Here is a 17826-nt window from a genome sequence, read left to right as displayed (position 1 = left end):
GCTCCGGACGCACAGGCCCAGCGGCCATGGCTCACGGGCCCAGCCGCTCCACGGTATATGGGATCCTCCCAGACCGGGGCACGAACCCGTATCCCCTGCATCGGCAGGCGGACTCTCAACCACTGCGCCACCAGGGAGGCCCATTTGTAGATTTTTTGATGATGGCCATTCTGACCAGTGTGAGGTGATACCTCATTGTAGTTTTGATTTGCATTTCTCTAGTAATTAGTGATGATTCCAAAAAAAGAAGAAAGGACATTTGGACTCAACATGGGCTACTTCACTGACCAAATTCCTTCTAGCACTTATAACCTGTTCCGCTGTCAACATATCTGTCCTCTGGGATCATGTGCTTTTTGAAGGATGAGTGATGCAAGGGGTTACCAATGATGCCATTAGATACATGCAGAGAGGTCAGTGCCAGAAAGCAAAGGATGAGGCACTGGACTCAAAGAAAATCGGGCCAAGGGGGGATAGACATTGAACCTACCATCCTACCCTCTACCCTACCCCAACTGGACAATGAGAAAATTGAATTAAAAAGTCCCTGAGGTCCCAACTCCAGCCACACTTTGATCCTTTAACTGCACTTGGTGCCAGGGACACAGGACACAGAGGAACGGGGCAGGCCCCATTCCTGACCTCATGGGACTTGCAGTCTAACAATTATTTTGTGTTCCCTTTAAACCTCTATCATCAAATTTCCCACAAAATCAAAGTATCATAAGCTACAAGGTCTTAAGTGGAAATTTATTCCTAACAGAGCCTGGAAATTCGAATATTATCATCCAATCAGGCAGGAGCAAGGAGGCTATGAACAGATAAAGGTAAGGCTTGTGAGAGGTAAGCAAAGAGAGGACTTGGCACTTCTCTAGGAAAAAAAAAAAGTCAGGTACCAGGACACTTTTAGATACAAAAGAGAGAAAAATCTAACCGAAGATGGACATTGTTGCTTTACATAACTGAGAAATTGGCCTAATAGGGTCCTGACTACATTTCAGGACATGGGCTCCTGCCCCACACACCCACTTTCCTCCATGTTTGTTCTGCTCTCAGGCTGGCTCTCCTCTGTGCCAGCAGCAACCCCAGAGCACCCAACAGTTACTGTTCAAGGAAAGTTAGTTTTGTTGTTTTGTTTTGTTTTTCATTTTTTAAAAAAGATGTAAGATCACAAATAGGTCATTGTCACACACGTTTCAGAAATGAAAAAAAAAACATTTTCCCTTTATAGGGAAAAGATTCCTGTTTTAAAATCAATTCCCTCATCATTGAAAGGACTAGTACATTTAAAATTTTCCAGTCTCCTAAGGCACCATATTTATTTAAATCAGAATGCCAATATCACCTAATTTCATCACGCTGTAACAGGAATAAGAGGCAAGGTATTAGGAAAAACAGCAAATTTTATGGACAAAACCATTAGTCATTGAAGAAAAAGGAAAAAGAGTCTTTTTCCCAGAATTCCAGGCAAAAGCCTCTCAGCATCTCACGGTTGTGACTGTCATGTTCCCATTCCTGAACCAATCACAGCGGCCAGAGGAACAGTGTTGACATTGACTCAGGTCTACATCCCAATCACCAGCCTGCCGGAACATGAGGTGAGGGCACATGTTCCAAATGTGGGGAAATGCTGGTCCCCCAAGGCCCCCTGGAGGTGTCTGAGCAGAGGCCACATGTCAGATTTGCGGTGTTACACACAAGGGGCAGGATCTGGACCATTCTGATCTGTCATCCTCTGAATCCAGACACTCTCTAAAAGCCTTGACATGTACCCAAAACTTTCCAGGGATTGTTGTAAGGAATAAATTACACTTGCAGAGCACAAATTTCCAAAAGGGCATCCACGGGAGGTTGGCAGCATCTCCTTCTATTCATTTCCAGAGCAAGAACCTCATTTCACCTTCCATCGGAATTGAAGGGCTGCAGGCCACCACCTCCCCTCCTACAACTTTGTTTATCAAACACATAATAGAGCCATCTCTAAAAAGGTCACAAAAAACCCAATAAACATCCAAGAAAATAATAATTAGATATCCGAGCACTGGGCTGAGTCTAAATGACTTATGTGGGTCTCATTCGCATCTCACAAAATGAAGTTAACTGTCTCAAAGAAAAAAAAAAGAAAAAGAAGAAATGGTCTGAGGCATCTTTGTTCTTCTGGCAGCAGTAACATGATGCGCAAGTAATGAAATAATTTAATTCAAATCGCACCTGCTCTCAGAATTCCCTCTTCTTCTGTGCAAAAACAGATTACATTGACTTGTTTTTTTGGTAAATCAATGCACTGGCTGTAATTATGTTATGAAATAATTATTAATGCTGGTGATAGTTGGAAGCCTGACTTCCAGGCTTGGTGGAGTTGGGGAATTTCCTCCTATCAAGAAAGGCAGCTCCTTGCAAGGACCTCAAACCCACTGCAAGGATCCAAATAAATTGTTAAGAAAGCAGCAAAAGGGTGGATCTCACTAACTTCCTTTTCATTGGGGGAAGATTCTGGGGAGAGTTGTTAAAATAGATGAGATGAGCCCCACCCAGGAGACCCCCGACTGACAAACCTTAGTATGCAAGTTTCTTTGAAACTCAGAATAAGCAATCTCTCTCAATAATCCCTTAAGTTACATCTCTGCAAAGCCCTTCAGCAATATATAAAGTGATTTCTCCATTTGTTTTGAAAACTGGGTCCAGGCAAGATAAAACAATATTTTATCCAGACTCAGTGCCTTATAACACAAATGCCAGATCGAATGCCAAGTCAATTTATCCTAAAATGAATGGTTCCTTGATCTATTTCTTTTTATCACTATTTAAAATAATATTTGGAACCACCTTGATGAGTGAGGAAAAGGAGACGTAATAGGTACTAGGCTACCCCTCACAGGCACACGTTAGGTACATAGATGTTCAACCACTTTGCTGGGAGTACCATCTGGAACAACCTCTTTTGCAGGCTATTTGGCAAATACCAAAAATTTTAATGTATTTCTCTTTTGATCTGGTAGTTACATTTCAATAAAATTATATCCCAAATATTCTTGTACATATTCCAAAAAAATTCTGTACAAGGACATTTATTGTAACATCAATGCCTACAGTAGCAAAGGACTGGAAGCATCCTAAATACCTATTATTAGGGGATGTGTTAAATAAATCATGGTGCATCCAAACAATAACATATTTTGCAGTCCTTAAAAACAGTGAGCCTGGGCTTCCCTGGTGGCGCAGTGGTTGAGAGTCCGCCTGCCGATGCAGGGGACACGGGTTCGTGCCCCGGTCCGGGAGGATCCCACACGCCGAGGAGCGGCTGGGCCCGTGAGCCATGGCCGCTGAGCCTGCGCGTCTGGAGCCTGTGCTCCGCAAGGGAAGAGGCCACGACAGTGAGAGGCCCGTGTACCGCAAAAAAAAAAAAAAAAAAAAAAACCAGTGAGCCTGCTTTACATGCATGGATTTAGAACAAACTGCAAGATGTGCAATTAAATAAAAAGGCAAAGTAAAGAACTGTATGTAGGATGCTCTCATTTGTCAGGGAAGGGAAGGAAAGGAGGAGGGACTCATCTGTTTGTAAACAGATGAGACAACCGCTGGAAAGATTCACAACGAAACACTCCCACTGGCTCCCTTTGGAGACACTAGAGAGACTGGGGACTTCATGGAGGAAGACTTGCTTTTCACTATATACTCTAATCAAACAGGTAAAATAAACAGAAGAATTACTATCTATTGGTATTGACAAAATACCAATACAGGTTCTCTACAGAGAATTAATAAAATACAGATAAACAAAAGAAAAGAAAAACTTGGTCAAAGGTAATCCTTTCATATCCTTCCAGGAATTATTTCAACAATTCCAGCAATTGTTTCATAATCTTCCAGACCTATTTCTATACATATTTTAATAAAAAGTGGATTGTGTTAGTAATAACATATATCAAACAACTTTAAATATTAATAAATATTCATCTATAGCATCATTTTTAAACTAATAAACTTTACTTTTTAGAGAGGTTTAGGTTCACAGCAAAATTGTGAGGGAAGTACAAAGAATTCCCATATATCCCCTGTCCTCACACATACACGATCTCCCCCACTATTGACAGCTGCACCAGAGTGGAATATGTGTCCCAATTGCTGAACCTGAAATGACACATCATTATCAGTCAAAGACCATAGTGTACCTCAGTGTTCACTCTTGATGTTGTGCATTCTATGGGTTTGGACAAACGTATAGTGACATGTATCCACTATTATAGTACTATACAGAATAGTTTCACTGCCCTAAGATCCTGTGTGTCCTGCCTATTCATCTCTCTTTCCCCACTAACCCCAGGCAACCACTAATTTTTTTACTGACTCTATAGTTTTGCCTTTTCCTGAAAGTCATATAGTTGGAACCATAGAGTCTGTAGCCTTTTCAGACTGGCTTCTTTTACTTAGTCATATGCATGTGAGTTTCCTCCATGTCTTGTCATGGCTTGATAGCTCATTTCTTTTTAGGACTGAAAAATATTCTCTTGTCTGGATGTACTGGAGTTTATTTATCCATTCACCAACTGAAGGACATATTGATTGCTTCCAAGTTTTGGCAATTATAAATAAAGCTGCTACAAACATCCACATGCAAGTTTTTGTGTGGACATAAGTTTTCAGTGCCTTTAGAGTGCAATCATTGGATCACATGGCAAGTGTAGGCTTAGTTTTGTAAGGAACTGCCAAACTGTCTTCCAAAGTGACCGCAACTATTGCATTCCCACCAGCAGTGAATGAAATTTACTGTTATTTCACATCCTTGCCAGCAACTGGTGTTGTGTTGTCAGTGTTTTGGATTTTGGCCATTCTAATATGTCGGTTGTGGTATTTCATTGTTGTTTTAATTTGTAATTCCTTAATAATATATGGTGTTGAACATCTTTTCATATGATTGCTTACCATCTGAATATCTTCTCAGTGAGAAACCTATTCAGATCTTTGGCCCATTTTTTAATCAGGTTGTTCATTTTCTGATTTTAAGTAAAAGTCCTTTGCATATTTTGGGTAACAGTCCTTTATTAGATGTGCCTTTTGCAAATATTTTCTCCTGGTCTGTGGCTTGCCTTCTCATTCCCTTGACATTGTCTTTCACAGAATTTTTAATTTTAATGTCATCCAGGCTATCAATTATTTCTTTCATGAATCATTACTTTGGTGTTGTATCTAGAAAATTATTGCCATAAAAAATAAAATAAAATAAATAAAAATCATTGCCATACCCAGTCATCTAGATTTTCTCCTATGTTATCTTCTAGGAGTTTTACAGTTTTGCATTTTACCTTTAGATTCATTTTGAGTTAATTTTTATAAAGGGTGTAAGGTCTGTGTCTAGGTTCATTTTGTGTATGTGTGACTGTCCAGTTGTTCCAGCATCATTTGTTAAAAATACTATCTTTACTCCATTGTATTGCCTTTGCTCCTTTGTCAAAGACCACATTATGCTAAGTGAGATAAGTCAGACAGAGAAAGACAAGTACTGTATGATATCATTTACATGTGGAATCTAAAAAGCCTAATTCATAAAAATAGTAAAATCATTGTTACCAAGGAATGGAGGTTGAGGAGAGGGGACAGATGTTGTTTAAGGGTACAAACTTGCAAGTAGTAAACAAACCATAGAGTATATTTTACTGGTCTTTGACTGATTCACTATACATAATGCAATGTATAGTGAATATGATGAATATAATCATCAAATTTGCTAAGAGACTAGAACTTAATTCTTCCAAACACTAAAAAGACAGGATAATTATGTAATGTGATAAAGGTATTAATTATCACTACACTGACAATCATATTACAATATATAAACATTTCAAATTACCATGTTGTACACCTTAAATTTGCATAATATATGTCAAATATATTTCGGTTTTTAATAAATAAATAAATACATAGACAATGTAAGGGGGAAAATAGAATAAAATAAAGGTTTTAATTTTATCTTTACTTATTCATTCTCTGATTCTTTTCCTTGTTTATGCAGATCTAAGTTTCTGACCTCTATCATTTTCCTTCTCTGTGAGCAACGTCATTTAACATTTTTTGAAAGGCAGATTACTGGCAACAAATTCCCTCAATTTTTTTTTTTTTTTTGTCCAAGAAAGCCTTTATTTCTTTTTCACTTTTGAAGAATAATTTTGCAGGGTACAGAATTCTAGGTTGGTGAGATTTTTTTTTCTCTTAGTACTTTATTATACTCCACTCTTTAAAAAAAAAAAAAAAAATATATATATATATATATATATATACTTGTCTGCACTGGATCTTAGTTGAGGCATGCAGGATCTTTAGTTGTGGCATGCGGGATCTAGTTCCCTCACCAGGGATCGAACCCGGACTCCCTGCAGTAGGAACATGGAGTCTTAACTGCTGGACCACCAGGGAAGTTCCTCCACTCTCTTCTTGTTTGCATGGTTTCTGAGTAGAAGTCACATATAACTCTTATCTTTGCTCCTCTATAGGAGTGTTTTTTCCTCTGACTTCTTTCTATATTTTTTCTTTATCTTTGATTTGCTCAAGTTTGGATGTGATAAGCACAGGTGTAGTTGGTTCTTGTTTTTGTTTTTTTGGGGGAAGGGAGAGGTTGGCATTTATCCTGCTTGGTGATCTCCGAGTTCCCTGGATCTGTGGCTTGGGGTCTGACATTAAATTTCGGAAATTCTCAGGCATTACTGCTTCAAATTTGCTTCTGTTTCTTTCTGTCTTTCTTCTCTTTCTGTTATTCCCATTACACGTAGTTTTTGTTGTTGTCCCACAATTCTTGGATAGTCTATTCTGGTTGGTTTGTGTTTTATTCTGCAGTCTTTTTTCTCTTTGCCTTTCAGTTTTAGAAGTTTCTAGTGTAATACCCTAAAGATCAAATATGCTTTCCCCAGCCATGTCCAGTCTACTAATGAGCCCATCAGAGGCATTATTCATTTCTATTATGGTATTTTTTTATCTCTAGTATTTCTTTTTAATTCTTAGAATTTCCTTCTCTCTGCTTACATTATCCATCCGTTCTTCCATGTTGTCTGCTTTTCCAAGTAAAGCCTTTAGCATATTAATCACAGTTGTGGGCGTTTTTTAAAATTCCTGGTCAGATAATTCTAACATTCCTACCATATCCAACTCTGGTTCTGATGCTTGTTTAGTCTCTTCAAACTGTGTTTTTTTTTTTTGCCTTTGTAATTTTTTGTTGAAGGGTGGACACAGTGTACTGAATAAAAGGAGCAGTAAATAGGCCTTTAGTAATGCAGTGATGGGGTTTGGGCGGAGGGGAAGCATTCTATAGTCCTGTGATTAGGTCTCAGTCTTTCAGTGAGACTGCGCCCCTTAACTGCAAACTTCATCAGTGCTTCTCAGTGTTTTCTTCTGCCTTAGGTGGGACAGGATGGTTCAAGGGGCAGAGTTGGGTATTTCCCTTCCCCCAAGTAGGTTAGGCTCTGATAAAATAGTTTTTCCTGAGGGTAAGCCTTATTAAAAAGGAAAGAATGCTCTGGTATATTTTTTTAATGTTTCCTTTTCCCCTCCTCCTGCCAAAAGAGTGAGGGGATTTTTCTCTGATATTCACTGTAAGGACCTGGTGGAGCTCCCTGCAGGTAAAATTCACAAAAGGGTGAGTGAGGTCCCCCCATGACTGAATCTCCCTGGAGTTTTTAACTCTCAGAACTGTCCATAATGAGTCTCCAGCAATTTATCAAATTACAGTTTAGGATTTCCTAACTGGCCCTATATCCCATAGAAGCTTCTGTCATGGGTTTCTGCTCCAATATGTTGTGATTCTCTGTATCTGCCTGTCCATCTCCCCAATTTGGGGGGCAGCAGTTTGCACTGTGACCTCACTTCTCTGATGGATCTAAGAAGAGCTGTTGATTTTTCAGTTTGGTCAGCTTTTTACTTGTTGTAAACACCTACATGGAAACCAGAAGTCTGAAAAGCATCATTTTAAATTTATATATTATATTTTATCCACTTCTCTTGTACCAAATGGAATTCTCTTTTCATTTCAACAAATTCAAAGACCACCTAAAGATTCCAAGCCGACTTAGTTGAATTTGCCTCACTTACTTCTTATTTCCCCTTCTTGTTTCCTCAAGTACAATCTATTTAATTTTGACTCTGAAGACTGACTTTAGGACTGGAGACTCGATTTGGATGCTGGGCAAATAGGTTTCACCAAGGAGTTAGAAGATTTAACTAGCAGCCGTGGAAATCCAATAATCTTGCTTTTCTTAATTCTCATAAAATAGTTTAATGTTCCATTGATTGCCAACTCAACTGTTTTAACCAGTACCTGGGTTCTACTTGGCAGATAGCAAGTTTTGCAAGATATTATGTCATTAATTGCATGATAATATTATATTCATGATGGTAATATAAATGAGGTAGTAAAAAGCAGCTGATTAAATGTCAAGGACTAAGAAAATACATTGGAATGACACCCAAGCATGGTGTAAATTTGGAAAGACACTCTTCCATTTTGGAAATAGTCAGGCAGTGTATTTAATAAGCAACCTATATTCTTAAGTTCCACTGCTGGAACTGAACCTATTTTTTCCCTAAAGTTTCAACAGTTTTTAGATTTTGCTGAAACGCAGCTGGAGGAAGAATTTATTTTCAAAGCTTCCACTACCTAAGGTTTCACACTAAAAGAAAGTAAAAGTTTCTCTTCTCTTAAAGTTTGTAAGTTTTGTATAGAGGAACTTTCTTGCTTTTCTGTTTCTCTACTCTACTGATCACAGAATCCGTCCAGCCACCATGCATCCTTTGGCTTCTAGGCAGAGAAATTCTCAGGAAAGAAGCCTTCCAATCTCTCTCCTTCAGTCCTTCTTGTCAACAAAAGACAAACCCCCTTGGAGAACCATGGCAAAGACACGAGAGAAGCCACAGGAGGAGTGGCCGAGGTCTGTTCCTTTCAATTAGGAATGGAATCCTCAGACTATCTTGGCAGAGACTCCAACAAGAAAAATATCTCATCCGTTCATCCAATCAAGTGGATTTTGAGCACCTACTCGGTATAAGTCAAGAGCCAGCACAGGATTAGAAGTGGAAGTGCAAAGGTAGATAAAGCCCCTCTCTCCTTCCAGGTTAGCAGAGGGAGGAAAAGCAAGGACCTACGGAGAACTCTTATTGCCAGGATTCCTTTTTGTGCAGCCGAGCCCTGTTTTTGTTTGAGGGAATGCTTTGAAGAGCTGCTTGCAATGAAGGTAGGGATGAGGGTGGCCTCTGAGGATCATCTCAAGACAGACTTCCAGAGGGATCAGGGAGAGCAGGATGGGGGCGAAAGATCAGGCCAAGGGAATTGATCTCCACTATAGAAGAGAGAGGAGCCAACAAAGTTGGTACCTACTGGGAAAGGGAAGGGGGGAAACCAAACCGACTAACCCCAGGGAACATGGCCAAGCAGGAATTCAGAGCACAGACTCCCCCAGGTCACGGCTACAGTTGAAGGCTCTGGAGTGTGCGACCCTCCTTTTACTTCCCTACAAAAATGTCTTTGTATAAGTGTTTTCTTTAAAGGAACCATGAAGTAGGGAGAATCAGACATGGACCCAAATAACCAGAATACACAGAAAATTGTAAGATTCACAAGAAACAGGCAGATAAAGAGACAGGCTGTGAGAACTTAGGGAGCACAGTGGTAACTTCCAAATGGAAGTTAAGGGCAGAATTCATGGGGAAGGTGGTGTTGAAGAACAGGACTTTGAGGGTGGGGGGAAGGGGCGTGCAAGCCTGCAATGAGCTGTATACTGGCAAGGAGAGGGCGAGGACAAGGACAGTGAGGGACAGAGGTGGGGGGAAGCACAACACCAGTGTGAGGACCAGCTGTGGGCTCAGGCAGTCCTGCTCCAGCTCTCTCATGCCCTTCCCATGAAAAGATGATCTGTTTGCTTCGCACAGCTCCACAAATTCTGGTGTATTCAGAGATAGCAACTGGAAGGGATGTAATTAGAAGACAGAAGGGCACAGGGTAACTCTGTGCCTTTCTGAAGAGCTGCCCATCTTCCGCAAAGCCAAGGACTCATTTGTATTCCTTGTCTGCTCAGCTCCCAGCACTGTGAGTACTGGCTGTTAGGCAGAAGGCAGTCGTGCATGCCCGCCCAGCGCTGGCCAGCTTGCACCTGCTTATGAAGACTGAACTCACCCCCGTTTACCTCTTCTCGCACTTCACCGAGAAGTTTTCTTCAGTCTCTGCCATGCACACCACTGCTTTCAGGGCTCCATCTTGAGATGAACAAAAGGGGGTTCTCTCTAAGCCTCCACACTGTGATCATCTGCAGAAATTGTTGGAGAGAGGACGTGAGGGCTTCGCTGACGGAGCATCAGCAACGAATGCTCAGTGTGTATAGACACTGGGCGTGGTGTTAGCTCTTTATCAAATGAGACGAGATGCAGACTCCCTGACCTTTGACCTTACACTTCTCTCACTTCCTGAAGCCCACTTTCCCCTTTCCTATCACATGTGCTATGTCTCCCTCTGTACTGGCACCCACTCTATTTTATTTCTGCTTCTTTTTTTTTTTTTTTTGCAGTTCAGATTTTTTAAAATTTATTTTATTGATGCATAGTTGATTTACAATGTTGTGTTAATTTATGGTGTACAGCACAGTGATTCAGTTATACATATATATACATTCTTTTTCATATTCTTTTCCATTATAGTTTATCACAAGATATTGAACATAGTTCCCAGTGTCAGTTACTCCATATTATATAATATATGATCAGTAGCTCTTCTCTCAGTGCCACCTACAACATGGCCATTTATTTCCAGTTAAAGTTGTATCTGTACAGTTTCCTTAATTCATGCTTTCCTCAAATTTTCACCTTGTCTTTAATGCCTATCAAATATGAAGTTCATCTCTGCATCTAAGCTCTTTATTATTTTGTGCTCTGCCTATCCAGGCAACAGACACTTTCATTTTGTTTCATCTCAGGTTAACATCTATTCCATGAAATGGCCCTTACCTACTCCAGAGTTATTGCTCTTCATCAGTAGCCCGGAGAAGCAATATACTTGAGAATAAGGAACAGACCTAAAGAACTATGATGGGGTCCCTACTTTGTCTCTTCCTGTGTGACCTTGGGCAGAGCAGCCAACCTCTCTGAGCCTCCATGTGTTCATCTATAAAGTGCAAACTTGCCTTACAACAGGATTTCCCAACCATGACACTATTGCTATTTGGGACCAGGTAATTCTTCTCTTTGTGGGGCTGTCTTGTGCACTGTTTGTTTAGCAGCATTGTCAGCATCTACCCTCTGGATGCCAAGAGCATCCCCCAAGTTGTAACAACTCAAAATGCTGCCAGGCACTGCTAAATGTCCCCTAGGGAAAAAATCACCCCTAACTGAGAACAACTATCTTAGAGACACCTTGTGGGCTGGGTGGCATAGAGGGGGAAACAATGTCTAGGTTTGGTAGGATAGACATTTGGGGATCAGGGAGGAATGATCTGGAAGTGGTGACATCCTGCTCCAGAGGGCAAGGCAGAGGGTCCCCTTCTAATAAAAGCAGGCCCAGGAAAAAGAGAATGTGGGAGATAAGTGTTTTGACAAGTGTTAAGATTCTTCTTAGCAGAGAAGACAAAAGTTAATTTCTGAAATACCTCAGGGAAATCCTTCGCTATCATGAATATTAACCTTCTTCCAAACACTGTAGTCGAGTCTCACCAGAGAAACAGAAATTCCTTCTGTTAACCAGACTTTGGCCCTGCTTATTGCAAAACAACAACTGTAACACAAAAAAGAAAAAGAGAGTCTTGCCTCAGGTCATCTGCCCGTTAGGTATAAACTATTGAGGAATCAGTGTTTCCATGTAATACCATATTGTTGTGTTAGAATATAAACTTTAAAAAGATAAAATCTTGACTCTCATGCAAACATAAAATAAACATGTGTCAAAGATTTTATTCAACTCGTTAACAAGAGAAAGCCAGTAAAGGCTTCCCTGGTGGCACAGTGGTTAAGAATCTACCTGCCAATGCAGGGGACACAGGTTCGAGCCCTGGTCCAGGAAGATCCCACATGCCGCAGAACAACAAAGCCCTTGTGCCACAACTACCGAGCCTGTGCTCTAGAGCCCGTGAGCCACAACTACTGAGCCCGTGTGCCACAACTACTGAAGCCCACACGCCTAGAGCCTGTGCTCCGCAACAAGAGAAGCCACTACAATGAGAAGCCTGCGCACCACAACGGAGAGTAGCCCTTGCTTGCCGCAACTAGAGAAAGCCACACAGCAACAAAGACCCAATGCAGCCCCCCAAAAATAATTAATTAATTTTTAAAAAAGAGAAAGCCAGTAATCTTAAAACCATATCAAATGAGAATTTGATGACAAGGGTATTTTAGACAACTTAATAAAAGTGCACTAGGATATTAAGGGTTCTGCACCCAATTACAATGTGTGGGGCTTTTCACCCACATCCAAGCAATCCTCCAACACCAGCTGGGTGTCCTATAATTCAACTCAATCCTGACACCACCCACCTGGAGACAGCGTTAGAGCCCACAGGTTAAGGGCTTGCTGGGGCTCAGGGTGGACTGCCCCCAAAATATGCCCAAATGGCACATTCGTTAGCTTAAATTAAAGTTACATAAGATATAGCAGGTGCAAGAAGGACACTGTGACACTTCTCTGTCCTCCTAAAAGCAGGAAATAAATCTCCCATGTGAAAGGTGCCCTCCCTGTACCAGGAGGTAGAGGCAACATCCTTGTCACCAGAGAGGGGATTCAGGGCTGAGAAGGCTGTGCAAACAAATCTTGTTACTTCTTTACTAATTTACTACCCCTAGCCTAAACTTCTTTGTCTTGGTCAGTTCTTCATAAATTTATTGCTTCTTTGTCTACAAAGTGTAAAAACTGCCTGCTTTGATCATTTCTTTAGGTCCCATATCTTTGAGATCTCCATACATACAATTCAGTTTGATTTTCTCCTGTTAATCTGTCTTGTGCCAATTTAATTAGAGCAGCCAAAAGAACCCAGAAGGGTAGGGGGAGATTTTCCCCTCCCAGACAGGCTCAGTCTCACAAGACTATCCCCCATCCCCACACTTCAGATGCCAATCACAAGTCCAGGTTCAGACAAGACCTCTGCTTCTGACAGGCTATAGATTGGAGGTTCCAACAACCACTCCTTGGGTTCAATTATTTTGCTAGAGCTGCTCACAGAACTCAGAGAAACATTTGACTTACTAGATCACTGGTTTATTATAAAAGGATATAACTCAGGAACAGCCAGATGAAAGAGGCATGTAGCGCGAGGTATGGGGAAGGACAAGAAGCTTCCACACTCTCTGAGCACGCCAATCTCACCAAATCTGCACGTGTTCACCAACCCAGAGGCTCTCAGTACCCCATCATTTATGTTTTTATGGAGGCTTCATCACACAGGCATGTTTGACTAAATCATTGGCCATTGGTGATTTAAAAAAATTTTTTTTATTTAAGTATATTTGAATTACAATGTTGTGTTAATTACTGCTGTACAGCAAAGTGACTCAGTTATACATACATATATATTCTTTTTCATATTCTTTTTCATTATGCTATATAGTAGGACCTTCTTGTTTATCCATTCTACATATACCAGTTTGCATCTGCTAATCCCAAACTCCCACTCCTACCCTCTCCTAACCCCTTCCCCCTTGGCAACCACCAGTCTGTTCTCTATGTCCCTGATTTTGTTTCTGTTTCACAGGTAGGTTCTTGTGTCATATTTTAGATTCCACATATAAGTGATATCATATGGTATTTGTCTTTTTCTTTCTGACTTACTTCACTTAGTATGGTAATCTCTAGTTGCATCCATGTTGCTGCAAATGGCATTATTTTGTTCTTTTTTATGGCTGAGTAGTATTCCATTGTATGTATTACCACATCTTCTTTATCCACTCATCTGTCAATGGACATTTAGGTTGTTTCCATGTCTTGGCTATTGTGAATAGTCCTGCTATGAACATAGGAGTGCATGTATCTTTTTTTTTTTATACAGCAAGTTCTTTTTACTTATCTGTTTTATACATATTAGTGTATATATGTCAATTCCAATCTCCCAGTTCATCCCACTGCCACCCCTCCACCCCCGCTTTCCCCCCTTGGTGTCCATACATTTGTTCCCTACTTCTGTGTCTCTATTTCTGCCTTGCAAACCAGTTCATCTATACCATTTTCCTAGATTCCACATATGTATGTTAATATACGATATTTGTTTTTCTCTTTCTGACTTACTTCACTCTGTATGACAGTCTCTAGGTTCATCCAGGTCTCTACAAATGACCCAGTTTCGTTCCTTTTCATGGCTGAGTAATATTCCATTGTATATATGTACCACATCTTCTTTATCCATTCATCTGTCAACGGGTATCTGTCAATGGGTCATCTGTTTCCATAACCTGGTTATTGTAAATAGTGCTGCAATGGACATGGGAATGCATGTGTCTTTTTGAATTATGGGTTTCTCTGGGTATATGCCCAGTAGTGGGATTGCTGGGTCATATGGTAATTCTATTTTTAGTTTTTTAAGGAATCTCCATACTGTTCTCCATAGTGGCTGTATCAATTTACATTCCTACCAACAGTGCAAGAGTGTTCCCTTTTCTCCACACCCACTCCAGCATTTGTTATTTGTAGATTTTCTGACGATGCCCATTCTAACTGGTGTGAGGTGATACCTCATTGTAGTTTTGATTTCCATTTCCCTAATAATTAGTGATGTTGAGCAGCTTTTCATGTGCCTCTTGGCCATCTATATGTCTTCTTTGGAGAAATGTCTATTTAGGTCTTCTGCCCATTTTTTAATTGGGTTGTTGGTTTTTTTAATATTGAGCTGCATGAGCTGTTTATATATTTTGGAGATTAATCCTTTGTCCGTTGATTCATTTGAAAATATTCTCTCCCATTCTAAGGGTTGTCTTTTCATCTTGTTTGTAGTTTCCTTTGCTGTGCAAAAGCTTTTAAGTTTCATTAGGTCCCATTTGTTTATTTTTGTTTTTATTTCCATTACTCTAGGAGGTGGATCAAAAAAGATCTTGCTGTGATTTATGTCAAAGAGTGTTCTTCCTATGTTTTCCTCTAAGAGTTTTATAGTGTCCAGTCCTACATTTAGGTCTTTAACCCATTTTGAGTTTATTTTTGTGTATGGGGTTAGGGAATGTTTTAATTTCATTCTTTTACATGTACCTATCCAGTTTTCCCAGTGAGGGGTACATGTATCTTTTTGAATTATAGTTTTGTCTGGATATATGCCCAGGAGTGGGATTACTAGATCATATGGTAATTCTATTTTTAGTTTTCTGAAGAACCTCCATATTGTTTTCCAGAGTGGCTGCACCAACTTACATTCCCACCAACAGTATAGGAGGGTTCCCTTTTCTCCACACCCTCTCCAGCATTTGTTATCTGTAGACTTTTTAATGATGGCCATTCTGACTGGCATGAGGTGGTACCTCATTGTAATTTTGATTTGCATTTCTCTAATAATAAGTGATGTTGAGCATCTCTTCATGTGCTTTTTGGCCATCTATATTTCTTCTTTGGAGAAATGTCTCTTTAGGTCTTCTGCCCATTTTTTGGTTGGATTGTTTGGTTTTTTGCTGCCAAGTTGTATGAGCTGTTTGTATATTTTGGAAATTGAGCCCTTGTCAGTCTCATTTGCAAATATTTTCTCCCATTCTGTAGGTTGTCTTTTCATTTTGTTTATGGTTTCCTTTGCTGTGCAGAAGCTTGTAAGTTTGATTAGGTCCCATTTGTTTATTTTCATTTTTATTTCTATTGCCTTGGGAGACTGACCCAAGAAAATATTGGTATGATTTATGTCAGAGAATGTTTTGCCTATGTTCTCTTCTAGGAGTTTTATGGTGTCATGTTTTTTGTTTAAGTAAGCCTTTAAGCCATTTTGAGTTTTTTTTGTGTATGGTGAGAGGGCATGTTCTAAATTCATTGATTTACATGCAGCTGTCCAACTTTCCCAGAACCACTTGCTGAAGAGACTTTTTCCCATTTTGTATTCTTGCCTCCTTTGTCAAAGATGAATTGACCATAGGAGTGTGTGTTTATTTCTGGGCTCTCTATTCTGTTCCGTTGATTCATGTGTCTGTTTTTGTGCTAATATCATGCAGTTTGTTTGTTTTTTTAAAATAAATAAATAAATAAATAAATTTGTTTGTTTGTTTACTTATGGGTGCATTGGATCTTCGTTTCTGTGTGCAGGCTTTCTCTAGTTGCAGTGAGTGAGGGTTACTCTTCTTTGCAGTGTGCAGGCTTCTCATTTTGATTGCTTCTCTTTGTTGTGGAGCACGACCTCTAGGCACATGGGCTTCAGTAGTTGTGGCTTGTGGGCTCTAGAGTGCAGGCTCAGTAGTTGTGGCACACGGGCTTAGTTGCTCCATGGCATGTGGGATCTTCCCAGACCAGGGCTCTAACCCGTGGCCCCTGCATTGGCAGGTGGATTCTTAACCACTGTGCCACCAGGGAAGTCCCTACCATGCAGTTTTGATTACTGTAGCTTTGCAGTATTGTCTGAAGTCTGGGATGGTTATGCCTCCTGCTTTGTTCTTTTTCTTTAGGATTGCTTTGGCAATTCTGGGTCTCTTATGGTTCCATATGAATTTTAGGATACTTTGTTATAGTTCTCTGAAAAAGGTCATGGGTAATTTGATAGGGATCGCATTAAATCTGTAGATTGCTTTGGGTAGTATGGCCATTGGTGATTGAACTCACCTGCCAGGCCCTCTCCCCTCTCTGGGGCGTGGTGGGGGAGTGGTTTAAAGTTCCAGCCCTCTCATCACAAGATTGGCTCCACTGGCAACCAGCCTCCATCTTTAGGAGCTTTCCAACTCACTCCATTAACATAACAAAAGAGACCTTTATTACTCTGATTGCTTAGGAACTTCCAAGGGTTTGAGGAGCTCTGTGCCAGAAATGGGGACTAAGACCAAAGATACATTTATTATAAATCACAGTGTCATAGATATGATTACTAAGTTAGATACAAAACAATTTGCTGCCCTCAGGAGCAAAAACCATAACCTTTGGAGTTATCCTTTCCACTGATTAGAAATTATTTGCACCTCAGCCAGACCAAAATCTACAAGCTCACCTCTGACCAATGGGAACTGTAAAATAGCCCCTTCAGGAGATAGTCAAAGGTGCCAACCCAGCACTGCACTGAAAGAGCACTCAAAAATGTCTTGGACCTATTTCTAAGGCTTATTTTTCTAAGAGCTGAATGAATGAATGAATGCTGCCCTCCTAGGCCCTGGGCTGCAGCAATGAACCACCTCTGCCACTGCCTTCAAGGATTAAAGTCTAAGAAGGCAGCAGACACACAAAAGTTAATCACAATCAGGTTATAGGAGAAATAAATGTAAACTATCCCATCTGGAATTTTTACACATTGGTAGTGGGAGTCTACACTGGCACAACTCTTTTAGAGAACAAGGTGTGACACTTAATAGAGAGTAGGGCCCTGACCCTCATCTTATAGTGTGGAGTCAAACCCAAGTCTGTCAAAATTGATGCATCAAGAAATATAGAGATTTACTTATATAAAGGTAATCAAATATAAGAGTTAAACATAATAATATAAATATCAAACATTGAAAGGAGAAGAAAAGTAGTTAAAATGTCATTTTTTCACATTGGGGTAGCGATAGCTGTCTAAAATGAAATAATGATCATGAAATCGAGTATACTATCTTATATTTTGGCGAAGACCATCAGTAATCAAAATAGAAATGGCTAAACAAGGCTGTTTCCAGGGTGACCTTTAGGAAAAGGGGAAGGTGACCTGTGACACCGTGACAGTAGGGAGCACAAGA

This window comes from Mesoplodon mirus, assembly GCF_964341445.2.
Source record: "Mesoplodon mirus genome assembly, chromosome: 19".
NCBI lineage: Eukaryota > Metazoa > Chordata > Mammalia > Artiodactyla > Ziphiidae > Mesoplodon > Mesoplodon mirus.
This window is presented reverse-complemented; position numbering follows the sequence as displayed.